Here is a 12,234-nt window from a genome sequence, read left to right as displayed (position 1 = left end):
CCCTTTAGGTATTTTTTTTTCCAATCTGTTATTTTCATGTAGCTACTACATTAATTTATATGATATGTGTATGAATCTTTTTCACATACTTAAATTAATTTTCAGTTTAGTTCTTTGAGTTTATTACTATTCTCCTGTTCATGTACTTTTCAATAGTGTACTATCAAAATGAAGGGATTTTATTCCTTAGCCCACATACCTCATTTAACAAACTAAAACTTGACAAGTAAGAGAAATGCAGTGATACTTTAATAAATCAGTCCATGAGTGTGCTCCAGGGCATTATAAATACAATGTTCCTGCCAAGCTACTATTCAAGTACCATGGTTATTATTCAGTTTAAAACAATTGACCTATTGTGCAGATCGACACTATATGCCTATTGGTTTGACATTAAAAATTAAGATAACTATTCCTATTTCAATATCTTATTGCTACAGTATATATATATATATATATATATATATATATATGTATGTATATATATATATATATATATATATATATATATATATACCTACACTAGCTATTGAACCCGTTCTACGCCCGGGTGGCGGGCTATTTTATTGGAACATTTCCGGTGCCATTTTTTTTAAGACATTCTATCTATGAATTCGCATATACAGTGTCTTCAATAAAATGTCGCCGGAGATCGCGGTATGCGCAAGTACTGACTCTGGCACCATTTTATTGAAGTAATAAGCTACAACGTCAACATAGCAGAGTGCATCCGCCGGCCATAGGGATAATGGCGATGGGCGATGTATGCGCACTGCTATGTTGAGGTTGTAGTTTATTACTACAATAAAATGGCGCCAGAGTCAGCACGTGCACAAACTGCAATCTCCAACGCCATTTTATAGTAGACATGTGAATTCGCAGACAGAGGGTCTTCAAATAAATGGCACTAGATAGAGCGGTATGCGCAGGTGCCTGCAATGTGGACTATCAGCCCGGTGAGGGGCCACAGTCATGTCCCGTGACCCGTAAATGGGGTACTGGTGTCGGGACTCTTGGACTCGGGGAGTTTGGTGACCCTAGTAAAAGCCACACTTCCCCACCAGTTGGTCCCAGGAAAGTATGTGGGCGTCCGATGTATCCAAGAGGATGCCAAGGACTACTCCGTCGCCCTGGTAACAAGAAAAACTAAGTGTGGGACTGAGACCCATGAGGTTGGGGTGGTGGAAGGCCTGCTGCACCCGGTAATAATAGGGCGGGACTTCAGACTGTTCTGGAATTTGTGGGGAAAGGCGGGGGTACCCACTAACTCAGGCAAGAACTGGTTCATCCGTGAAGAATCCTCTTTGCAGTCAGAGGCGGAAGAGTTTCCCTTGTGTGTCCTTGCTGGCGCCGAGGACGAGACCGTGACCCATGAGGATGAGATTCCAGAATTGGGGGTTTCTGGGGGGAATTTAGGGACTGCTCAAATCAAGGACCTTACATTAAAAGGTGCATGGGACAATGTGACGGTGATAAATGGGGTCGCCCAAGAGCCTGGGGCTGACACCAGGTTTCCTTATTTTGCAGTCATTGAGGATTTGCTATATCGGGTCACTAAACAGAGAGGGGAAGTGTTAGAGCAGCTGTTGGTACCAGAACCCTATAGGGGTAGGGTACTAGACCTAGCCCATTCTCATGTCTTGAGGGGGCATCTGGGCATAGACAAAACCCAAGAGTGGATCCTTCAGAGCTTTTACTGGCCTGGGTATCACCGGGAGGTTGTTAGTTACTGAGGGTCCTGTCCTACGTGCCAGTTAACTGCTCCCGTGTCCTACTTCCATAGTCCCCTGGTCCTATTACCCATTATAGAGGTTCCATTTGATGGCATTGCTATGGACCTGGTAGGGCCCTTAGTTAAGTCCGCCAGGGGTCACTAATACATTCTGGTTTTGCTGGACTACGCAACACGATACCCGGAGGCGGTACCATTGAGAAACTCCTCTGCTCGGAGTATAGCGCGTGAACTAGTCCATATTTTCTCCCGAACGGGCCTTCCAAAGGAGATCCTGACAGACCAAGGCACTCCTTTCATGTCGAGAGTGATGAGGGTGTTGTGTAAAGCTTTGCAAATTACCCAACTCCGGACATCTGTGTGCCATCCGCAGGCGGATGGCCTGGTTGAGAGACCCTAAAGTCTATGCTAAAAAAGGTCATGGAGAAGGATGGCTGAGACTGGGATTGCCTACTTCCCTACCTGCTATTCTCCATTAGGGAAGTTCCCCAGGCCTCTACAGGGTTCTCACCCTTCGAGCTGCTTTACGGGCGGCACCCTCGGGGACTGCTGGACATTGCCAAGGAGACCTGGGAAGCCGAGGTGACACCCCACCAGAACGTCATCAAGCATGTGGCCCAAATGCAAGACCGGATCGTGATAGTGCTGCCAATTGTAAGAGAGAGCCTCCTTTAAGCCCAAGAGGCCCAGGCAAGAGTCTACAACCGATCAGCGAGACTGAGACAGTTCAGCCCTGGAGACCGGGTGTTGGTGTTGATCCCAACAGTAGAGAGTAAATTCCTGGCTAAGTGCAAAGGGCCATATGAGGTGGTCGAAAAGTTAAGTGATGTCAACTACAAGGTCCACCAACCAGGAAGAAGAAAGCCGTATGAGGTATATCACGTTAACCTGCTCAAACCTTGGCGAGACAGGGAGCTGGTGGTAGCTACGTGCCTGGAGGACCAGCCTGAAGCCCGTATCGAGGATGTCACAGTGGCTGAGACACGGTCACCGGCTCAGAAGCAACAGTGCCGAGAACTGCTTCAGCGGAACCGTGACCTGTTTTTAGAGCTGCCAGGTTGTACGCAAGTGGTTGAACATGAAATCTTGACAGAGCCACACGTGAGGGTGAATCAAAGGAAGTATTGAATTCCGGAAGCCTGCCGCGAGGTGATCTCCAAAGAGGTGAGGAGAATGTTGAGCCTCGGCGTCATCAAGGATTGAAAAAGCGGCTGGTCCAGCCTCATTGCCCTGGTGCCGAAGCCAGATGGAGAATGGCAGTTCTGTAATGACTACCAGAAGCTGAATGAGGTATCAAAATTTGACGAATATCCGATGAGCTTATTGAGAGGCTAGGGTCAGCCAGATATATCACCACCCTGGACCTAACGAAAGGGTACTGGCAGATTCCCTTGTCCCTAAGTGCCAAGGAGAAGACAGCCTTCTCTACTCCTAACAGGTGCTTCCAGTACACCAGGATGCCATTCAGTCTGCAGGGAGCCCCAGCTACCTTCCAGAGGGCCATGGACTGGACACTAGCCTCTCACAAGAATTACGCCACAGCTTACCTGGATGACATCGTAATATTCAGCCCGGAATGGGAAAGTCATTTACAGAAGGTCCAGGTGGTACTGGATGCACTAAGGAAGGCAGGGTTTACGATAAACCCAAAGAAGTGCACCATTAGGAAGGAAGAGGCAAAGTACTTGGGCTACGTTGTCAGAAGGGGCGAAATAAAGCCGCAAGAAAAGAAGGTGGAGGCTATCCGAAACTGGCCGCAATCAAACTCCAAGAAGCAAGTTTGTGTGTTTCTGGGAATTGTGGGCTATTATAGGCAATTTATTCCAAATTTCGCCATGATAGCCGCTCCCCTTATTGATCTTCTTAAGGGCACGAAGACATCGCTGGCCAAATGGTCCTCGGAGCGGAGATGGCATTCCATGAGTAGAAACTCGCCCTATGTGGACAGCTGGTCTTAGTCGCGCCTGACTTCACTAAGGAATTTGTGGTGCAGACTAACGCCTCTGAGGTCGGTTTGGGAGCTGTGTTGTCCCAGGAAATAGATGGGGATGACCATCCAGTTCTATTCCTGAGTAGTAAAATCACCTCCTGTGAAAAAAACTATGCCATCGTAGAGAAGGAGAGCTTGGCCATCAAATGGGCAGTTGAGACACTAAAATACTACCTGTTAGGCCGAAAGTTCAGGCTAGTGTCAGACCATGCACCCCTGAGATGGATGAGGGAAAGGAAGGGGAACAATGCCCGGGTAACTAGGTGGTTTCTAGCACTCCAAGATTTTAATTTTCATGTAGAGCACAGGCCCGGGAAACTACATGGAAATGCAGACGCCCTGTCCAGACTTCCCTGTTTAGCGAGTGAAGGTGCCAAAACCCCCGGCTTTGGGCAGGGGAGGGGGATATGTGACAAAGTCACTGGTAAAGTGGTGGAGGGGATAAATGTTTCCCTGAGGGTATGGACGTCAGTGAATTGAAACCGTTAAGTTTCCTACAGCATGTTATGTGCAAGGAGGGGTTAAGTCTCCATTTCCAAAGGGCATGTTTTTATGAGAACAACCATAGAGCAGGTGGGAGGTTATTCTCCATATCTCCTTCCGAGTGTGTGGTCTGGGGGAGGTTTAAATTCTTGGCCAGCTGAGGCATTCAAAGTTCAATGTCTGGAGAAGTAAGCTCCAGAAGGGAGCTTGTGTTTGAACCATGTGGAGTTGCTGAACTCTCAGAAGGCGATTCCCTGCTACTCCATGAACTGTGTTCTATATGTTACCATTTTTTCTTTGTTTTCCTGTTTTGCCCAGTGGACTGTGTTTATTTTTATGGACCAAAGGTTGGTTTATGCAGCATTACAATAAATAAACCAAAGATTTAAAGAGACAGCCTACCTGCGTCTACCTCCATGTGCTGCCGAGTGAGCGATCTACCACAATGGGTGTATGTAGATAGATAGGTATACATTGTATATACAGTACATAGCTACTCAGGAATTTGTTTTTTTGTTTTTATTAGAATGTGCACGTTGCAAATTCAGAATGAAGGCAGCAAAACCACAAAGAAACACATATGGAAACAATACGTAAGGGGATGAATGAAACAGACCAGGATATGTGTTAAAGCTTAGATTACTCAAAGTATCCCCCTTTTACTCTGACAGCTCTATACCCTCCAGGCATTCTTGCAAGCATCTTTATCAAATAGTGACCTGGAATGGCTTCTATTGAAAGGTATGCCTCATCAAGAATTCATTTGTAGAAACGCCAACCTTCAGAAAGAGTTTGCAACCATCAGGTGTGTTTTGAAGAGGCAGCGTTGGTACATAATTTCATACAGTGTTGAGACTTATTCCTCAACTTTTCTAAGCCAGAATATGTCTCAACTAAATAAGAGAAATGACAATCTATCATTACTTTAAGACATGTAGGTCAGCAAATTTGAAAAATCACAAATAAAAGCAGAAGGACTGGACAATAAATCAGTACAAATCATCATGTCTTTATGAAAAGAAATGGTGAGCTGATGGTTTCTATGTGGTGCCTAATGGAGTGTAGTGTTCCTCCTCTGAGGTAAGAACAGCGTGATGGTCAGGACTCTTCCTTTACATCCAACACCACATTTCTCCACCAGAGGGGGCTAGAATGCACTAGGTGCTGCCCTCCTGGTTGCAGGGAGACTGGGGAACCAAGAGTTAGGGGAACCAGTTAGTGGGTGAGGGTGGAGGACTCACAACTTAGTGACACTGTAGATTTCATATTTAATAAAAAGCCATTTTGGTTCTTGGTCCTTTTTGAGCCTAGTTCTTGTTAGTCAAGTCTATTGGGCCGTCAGTTACTGTGATCTCCCACCCTGAACGTGGATCCTGTGTGGACCTGCAGTGGATGGAGACACAGCCCTCGTACCTTAGCCTTGGGTCGAGGGGCAGGTTGTAGGCAAGGAATGTCTCAACCCGGTCAAGGACCACAACCAAGAAGGCCCTGAGCTTAAGAGTGTGGCTCCATAGCAAATCGATCCCAGGGAGGATGCAGACGGAGCGGTGTACGCCACCTGTCCTCGCCAACCTGATATATTCAGAGGGAGTCCGGCTGCAAGAGGGGTACCGGCCCCCACCCGACCTTGCTACTCTATGTCCTGGTCGGGAAAGCCCGGTAGGCCCTGAGGATCCCACCGAGTATCAGATGGAGCGGAGCTGCCACCCGTGCCCTTGTTCTGAGAGGAGTTCAGAGGGAGACCCGGCCTATCTACACACACAGACAGGAAGGGATTCGGTCTGTAGTTCAGGAACACTCTGGTGCGGGGTCCTGATTGAATGCTGGACTTGCTCGGAGGTAGTTGGACCCCCGTCCCTGGTGACCACAGGACACCGCGGGGAGCAGGGAGTCGCCTTCCTTCTGCCATCTCGAATGTGAGTAAAGCCTTGGAAGTTCACCCCTATGGCCTCCGGACTGTTTATTCTGCGCTACACCGCACGACGCGGCGCCCGTACTCCTCTACTACTACCCCCCTTCATCCTGTCTCTCTGCCCTGAGGCCTTGCTCCGCCTGTGGGGAGTAGTAACAATGTTGGCCGGTATACCACCATGCTTCAGCGGACTGCAGCGGCGCTGGTGGCCTTCACCAGGTGCCACAGGTGGCGTAGTCGGAATCAGCCACTCAACCCGGATAAGCCCACACCATCCTTTTAATGTGACGGCCCTGAGCACAGGTCGGGTCCGGGTCACGGCTGCACCCCATCTCTCCATCATAGGACCCGACTCCGAGTCCCCCATCTCCCAGGGTAAAGAAAAGGGCTTTCGAGTAGAGGCGTCACATCTACATGTGAAGTCTTCTCACCTTTAGGCATGGAAGGGAATGTTTGATGGCATGGAGATGTTTTGCTGGTTACACTGTTGGTGATTTATTCCAAATTCAAGCCACATATACCCAACATAGCTAAAAAAGCATTTTGCAAAGACATGCCATGTTATCTCGCTTGCACTTAGTGAAACCATCATTTGTTTGGAATGGTAAATGACCCAAATCACTCCTCCAGGCTATATAAGGGTGATGTGACCAAAAGGGAGAAAGATGGAGAGCAACATCAGATGACATAGCCTCCACAATCATCTGACTTCAACCCGAATTAAATGGCTTGGGATGAGTTGGACCGCAGAGTAAAGGCAAAGCGGTCAACAAGTGCTCAGCACCTTTGAGAAGTCCTTCAAGACTGTTGGAAAGCCATTCCAGAGGAATTAATCTGATTCAAGGTGAAGATGAAGCTGCTTGAAAGAGAATACTATGGGTGTGTAAAGCTGTCATCAGAGTAAAATGGTGTTACTTTGAGGAATCTAAGGTGTACCCACGGCTGGGACAAGGGGTAGGCAGGGTAGGCACCCGCCCAGGGCGCTATCTCCTGCTTCCCCGAGAGGGGCACATTTTGAGAAAAAAAAGTAACATTGCTGAATGCCTGAGGCCGCCAGGCACCTGCCTCCAGATGCAGGCATTCAGCACACTGAAGGCTTCGACACAGGCACAGAAGTGAGCAGTGTCAGTGAATTACTGACATTGTTCACCTGTCTGTTTGTCTGCACCCCGGCAGTCGCTCCCTCACTGCACTCAATTGTATTCGCATCTATAAGATGCAAACACAATTGATGTCAGCGCCACCCTGGACAGGAGCATAGGAGTTGTAATCAGCTCCCTGCTCTATCGGGAACTCCATTAGAATACAGGCTACTTCCAGACTGCACACTGTTAGAGACAGCACATGCAAGGGACATCGGCACGATACAGTGATGTCATCATGCCATCCAGCACCCACTGTTGTACCAGATAGAAAAAGAGACAGCAGCACTGCGCTTAACGAGGAGTCTAGATTAGGTGAGCATGAAGTGTATTGTAGAGCAGAGACCCTCCGGCTCCCTGTGCTGCCATTCGTGCTGCCGGCCAATCATAGGCTGACAGCTGACATTGGCGTGCCAGTCAAGAGCAACGCATGGTAGGGACGTCATACACTGCCTGTGCCAGTCAGCTGCCGCTATAGAAGAGGATGCCGCACGTCATGGGAGCGAGGGAGGAAAGAAGAATCTTTTTTTTAACGTGTTGGAAAAGAGTGACAGAACATTATACCAGTAAGGGGCCCAGGATGGGGAGCATTATACAAGGAAGGTGCCCATGATGGGGAGCATTATACAAGGAAGGGTCTCAGGATTGGGAGCATCATACAAGAAATGGACCCAGGATAGGGGTCATAATACAAGGAAGGGGCCCAGGATGGGTGGCATCATACAAGAAAGAGGCCCGGGATGGGGAGAATTATACAAGGAAGGGGCCCATGATGCGGAGCATTATACAAGAAATGGACCCAGGAATGAAGTTATTATACAAGGAAGGTGCTCAGGATGGAAGTCATTATACAAGGAAGGGGCCCAGGATGAGATGCATTATACCAGGATTTCTACATTAGAACATTGTCCTTCTAGTGCTTTACCATTAAAGCACCACTCCAGCATTTTTTATATTTCAGCGCTGGAGTAGTACCTCTAACGTAAGGTTTCTGACCCTAGTATTATACTTACCAGCCGTTGTCTTCAGCTGTTTCTGGCACCACTCCAGTCCTTCTGACTGACCGGAAGTCAGAAGTAACAGTCACAAGCTCTCAGTGTAAGTCTATAAGAGCCTCGTTCTGGCCTTATTCTGTCTGTCATAGACTTACATTGAGTTGTGACTTCCGGATCGCTCAGCAAACAGTGGAGCAATTTGATTGGTCACAAACTGCTAGAGACCAACAGGAGCAGCGCCGGGAACAGATGAAGACAGCGGCTGGTAAGTATGAGACTAAGTGCAGGGGACTTAGATTAATGGCTCGACTCCAGCAGTAAAATAAAAAATAAGTGGAGTCGTGCTTTAAGCCCAATGGCAGGACTGGGTAGGAATGTCTTCATTGAGCCTCCTAGTGTGATGAGAATCCATCAACACTCTGCGATCTCCAGTAAAGCGACTTAGGCCCCCTCTATTGGACTAAATACTTTATTGCTGTGGTGGCTATTAACAATATTGACAAATATGTATAATTGTCATATTTGGACATACGGTAGTTCTAATTACAGCAGTTGCAACTTGGTGTCAGCTGTAAAAGACTGCTGGTACCTGCCGTGTATGGAGTGTTAGCTCCTGAGCTCACTTTGTACAACTGCACCTGACGTGTGAGATAGTGAACATTTAAGTCACATGTCAGGAAAGTGTTACAAATCTAAAAGTGGTCTCCGTATAATATAATATTCAAATCAGGGTCACTAGATTACAGGAGTCTAAAATTCTGAGATTTATTCTCACTGCCATGCTTTGATTAGGGAAAGAATTTTTCCATTCTAAATTCAATATTCCATGATAATAGGTTGAACTATATGGACTTTTTCCCACCATAGGATGCTACTATTATAATTATCTTTTTTTTACAGTATCCACTGTTTGGCAATGTGCTCAATGACAGCTTCCAAACTGACTTTGACAGAATCCATTCTCATTCACGGTGCTCTGATAATAGAATCAGATATATAATCAATATTCTTGCTGATGCCAGCTATAATTATTCTTAGCTCTTATTATACATTAGCTGTAAGTATCCAATGTTATCAGAATGCCAATTTACACCAGTACTTTCAGTATCTTTTTGGAAAAACAGATGCATGCACAATACTTAATCTCCTAATTTGCCAATTGTCTGTTTGGTAGAAGTCAATTATGAGGGGAAGTCAAAAAAAGTAAGGTTTCCTGCATTTAGTTTTTAATGTAATCAAGTTGCATTGAACTGCCTACTCAACAGATGTAAACACATACATTTTCTATTTTTCAACATAATCGCCTTGCTTGTTGAGGCACTTGTCTAAGCAGTAGACTAAGAAATCAAATCCCTGCTGGTACAAAGATTTATCTTGCTCACAAAGCTATTTTTGTACTTCTTTTTGACATTGTCAACAGAATGAATGTCTAAACCTCTAAGGTAGATTTTGCGCTCTGGAAGAAAAAGATAAAAGAATATGGTACCAAGACAAGGCTTTAGGCAGGATCCTGAAAGTACTGCAGACCAAATTTACCAAGATTCCCAATGTCATGATCAATGTAAGGGAGGGCATTGTCATGTAAAAGCAAAACATACAGCTCGTATCGTGTTATGCGTAGAATTAATTATTTGTTTCAACTATTTAAGGAAGAAATATTCATCTGCTCATTGCTTCGTTCATTTGTTACCACCCAGTCATAACTACAATTACTAGCCATTTTTCTATAGTCATCTGTTACTGTTCAAATGAAAGTCACAATAAATTTCCCAGTATCTCTGTGTATCTCAATATAAAAAAAAATGTTTCACTCACTCAATTAGTTCCCACTGAAGCACCACGCCTGAGCAAACTATGTAAGATTACTGTTGTATCCAGCTAAAACCAGCTTTGAAAGGGAAAAGAGTTTGATCAGAGTGTCATTATAGTGTGATCCGATTCTCTCGGATGAGAGAACCATAGCACAGGTGAAGAGAAGATAAAGAACAAAATTTATCCATCTTTTTTCCATGAGTCCACGTAAATTGGACTTCACTCACATGTCATTCAAGTGCAGTCCGATATTTTCCATGCACCCATAGACTTGATGTCACGTCTGTTGTTGGGTATCCCGGGACCAGGGGCTCCTTCCCTGTTCCCCGGATTACTTCTGAAGGTGAAGATGCTCGGGCCACGTGCCTTGTCTGAGCTCCTCAATCCACCCTCAGTCTGTTCCCTCCCCTCACCCAGGGAAGAGGGGAGTAGCAGTGTATTACAATACACCAACCAGGCTAACAAGCTAATACAAACAGGGATAAAGGAAAATGTAAATCATACAAATATACTCACACAAACAACAGAGGAAAACACTGGGGAGTGGAGGATGGGGAAAAACCAAAGGAGAAGGGGATTAACACACAACCAAAACCACGCAACAGTCTCAGATAAATCCACCAAATGCCTTCTCAAATAACACTCCACCAATCTCCTGCATGAAGCTAGCTCTGGCAATGACTGCTAGCCAGAGTCCAGTATATATAGGAGAATGGAGTGGCTAAAAATGAACAGCTGAGAGCCAAGGCTGAGAAGCTTCCAAGAGCTTTCAGTTAAGCAGATTGACCCCTGCACTGCTAAAAGAAATCTGCACCATTTAATATGAAGGAGAAATGTTCCTAATTAGTGCAGGAGTGGGAGGAATCAGAAGCTGTGGTCTTCTGGCTTCTCTCTGTTGCGCATGTTGCATCTTTTTTCACCGACAGATTCTGTCAGTGAAAAAACTTGTGTATCAGCACTTCGCCATTGAGTAACAAAAAATAAACAATAAAAAATCGAATAGCACTCATCCAATATATACGAGGGTGTGAGCAAGCTCATATTTGTATAGTTCCATTGAATAAAAGTTTAAATAAAACTTGTAACTGAACTTTTGTTGTCTTTTTTTATTGGATAGTAAATTTTGTCTGTTCAATAAACAGCAAATACATACAAATCTCAAAAAAAGGCCATCTGGCCACAAAAAATCCGCCAACAAGAATCGGACATATACAGCAAAAAATGGCAGAATTAAAATATAACTTTTAATGGGATAATTAAAATCTAAATAGTATCTAGATACACACAAACAAACATAAATAAGGATGTTATTCACCCAGTGGGGTGGACTAGTTCAGAAAGTACAACAGGAGATATATGTTCCTTAATTTACTACAATAATGTTTACTCCTTAAGGGTATGTGCACACGATGCAGAAATGAAGCAGAAAATTTCTGCATCATTTCTGCATCTCCCTGGCAGAAAAAACGCATGCAGATTGTGCATGCGTTTTTCCTGCAGAATACATGCGGATCCACATGCAGATTCACATGCGTTTCCGCATGCAGATTGACAAGCGCTTTCCAGGCGATGTTAGCATCACCTGGAAAGTGCTTGATAACTAGGTCACACTATATAAATCCATGCAAACAGCATGGATTTATACAGTGTGAACCGAGAGAGTGTATATACTTACCTCCGATGGCCCGCGCTGTCCTGCTCAATCTGTTCTCCCTCGCCGGCAACTTTGAATTGAAAGACCTGCCGACGTCAGCGTCACGTGACCCGTCACATGACTCTGACGTCACCGCAGGTCCTACAACTCACTGCAAGTGCCGGGAACCAAGCGGGAGCGCTGCGCGGGCCGACAGATGGTAAGAATACATTTATTTTTTAATTTTTTCTTGTTTTTACAGCTTTTTTAATGGTACCTGGGTGTGGATGAGACTCTCCTCTCCTCCACACCCGGGTACCATCCGCACATTAGAACGCACCAATTACGCAAGTACAAATGCTGTCTTGCGGAATTGGCGCGTTCTAATGCAAGTCAATGGCGGCGAAATCGCCGCGTTTCCGCAAAATTAATTGACATGCTGCGGATTTTTGACCGCAGCGTTAACGCTGCGGAAAAATCCGCATCATGGGCACAGCGCATGCGGATTTCCATTGGGGAACATTGCTTCCCTTCT

The sequence above is a fragment of the Phyllobates terribilis genome, unplaced genomic scaffold (assembly GCF_046119375.1).
Source record: "Phyllobates terribilis strain yellow unplaced genomic scaffold, ASM4611937v1 Scaffold_2__4_contigs__length_985480577, whole genome shotgun sequence".
NCBI lineage: Eukaryota > Metazoa > Chordata > Amphibia > Anura > Dendrobatidae > Phyllobates > Phyllobates terribilis.
The sequence above is the reverse complement of the archived record's forward strand: the minus strand, read 5'-3'. Positions refer to the sequence as shown.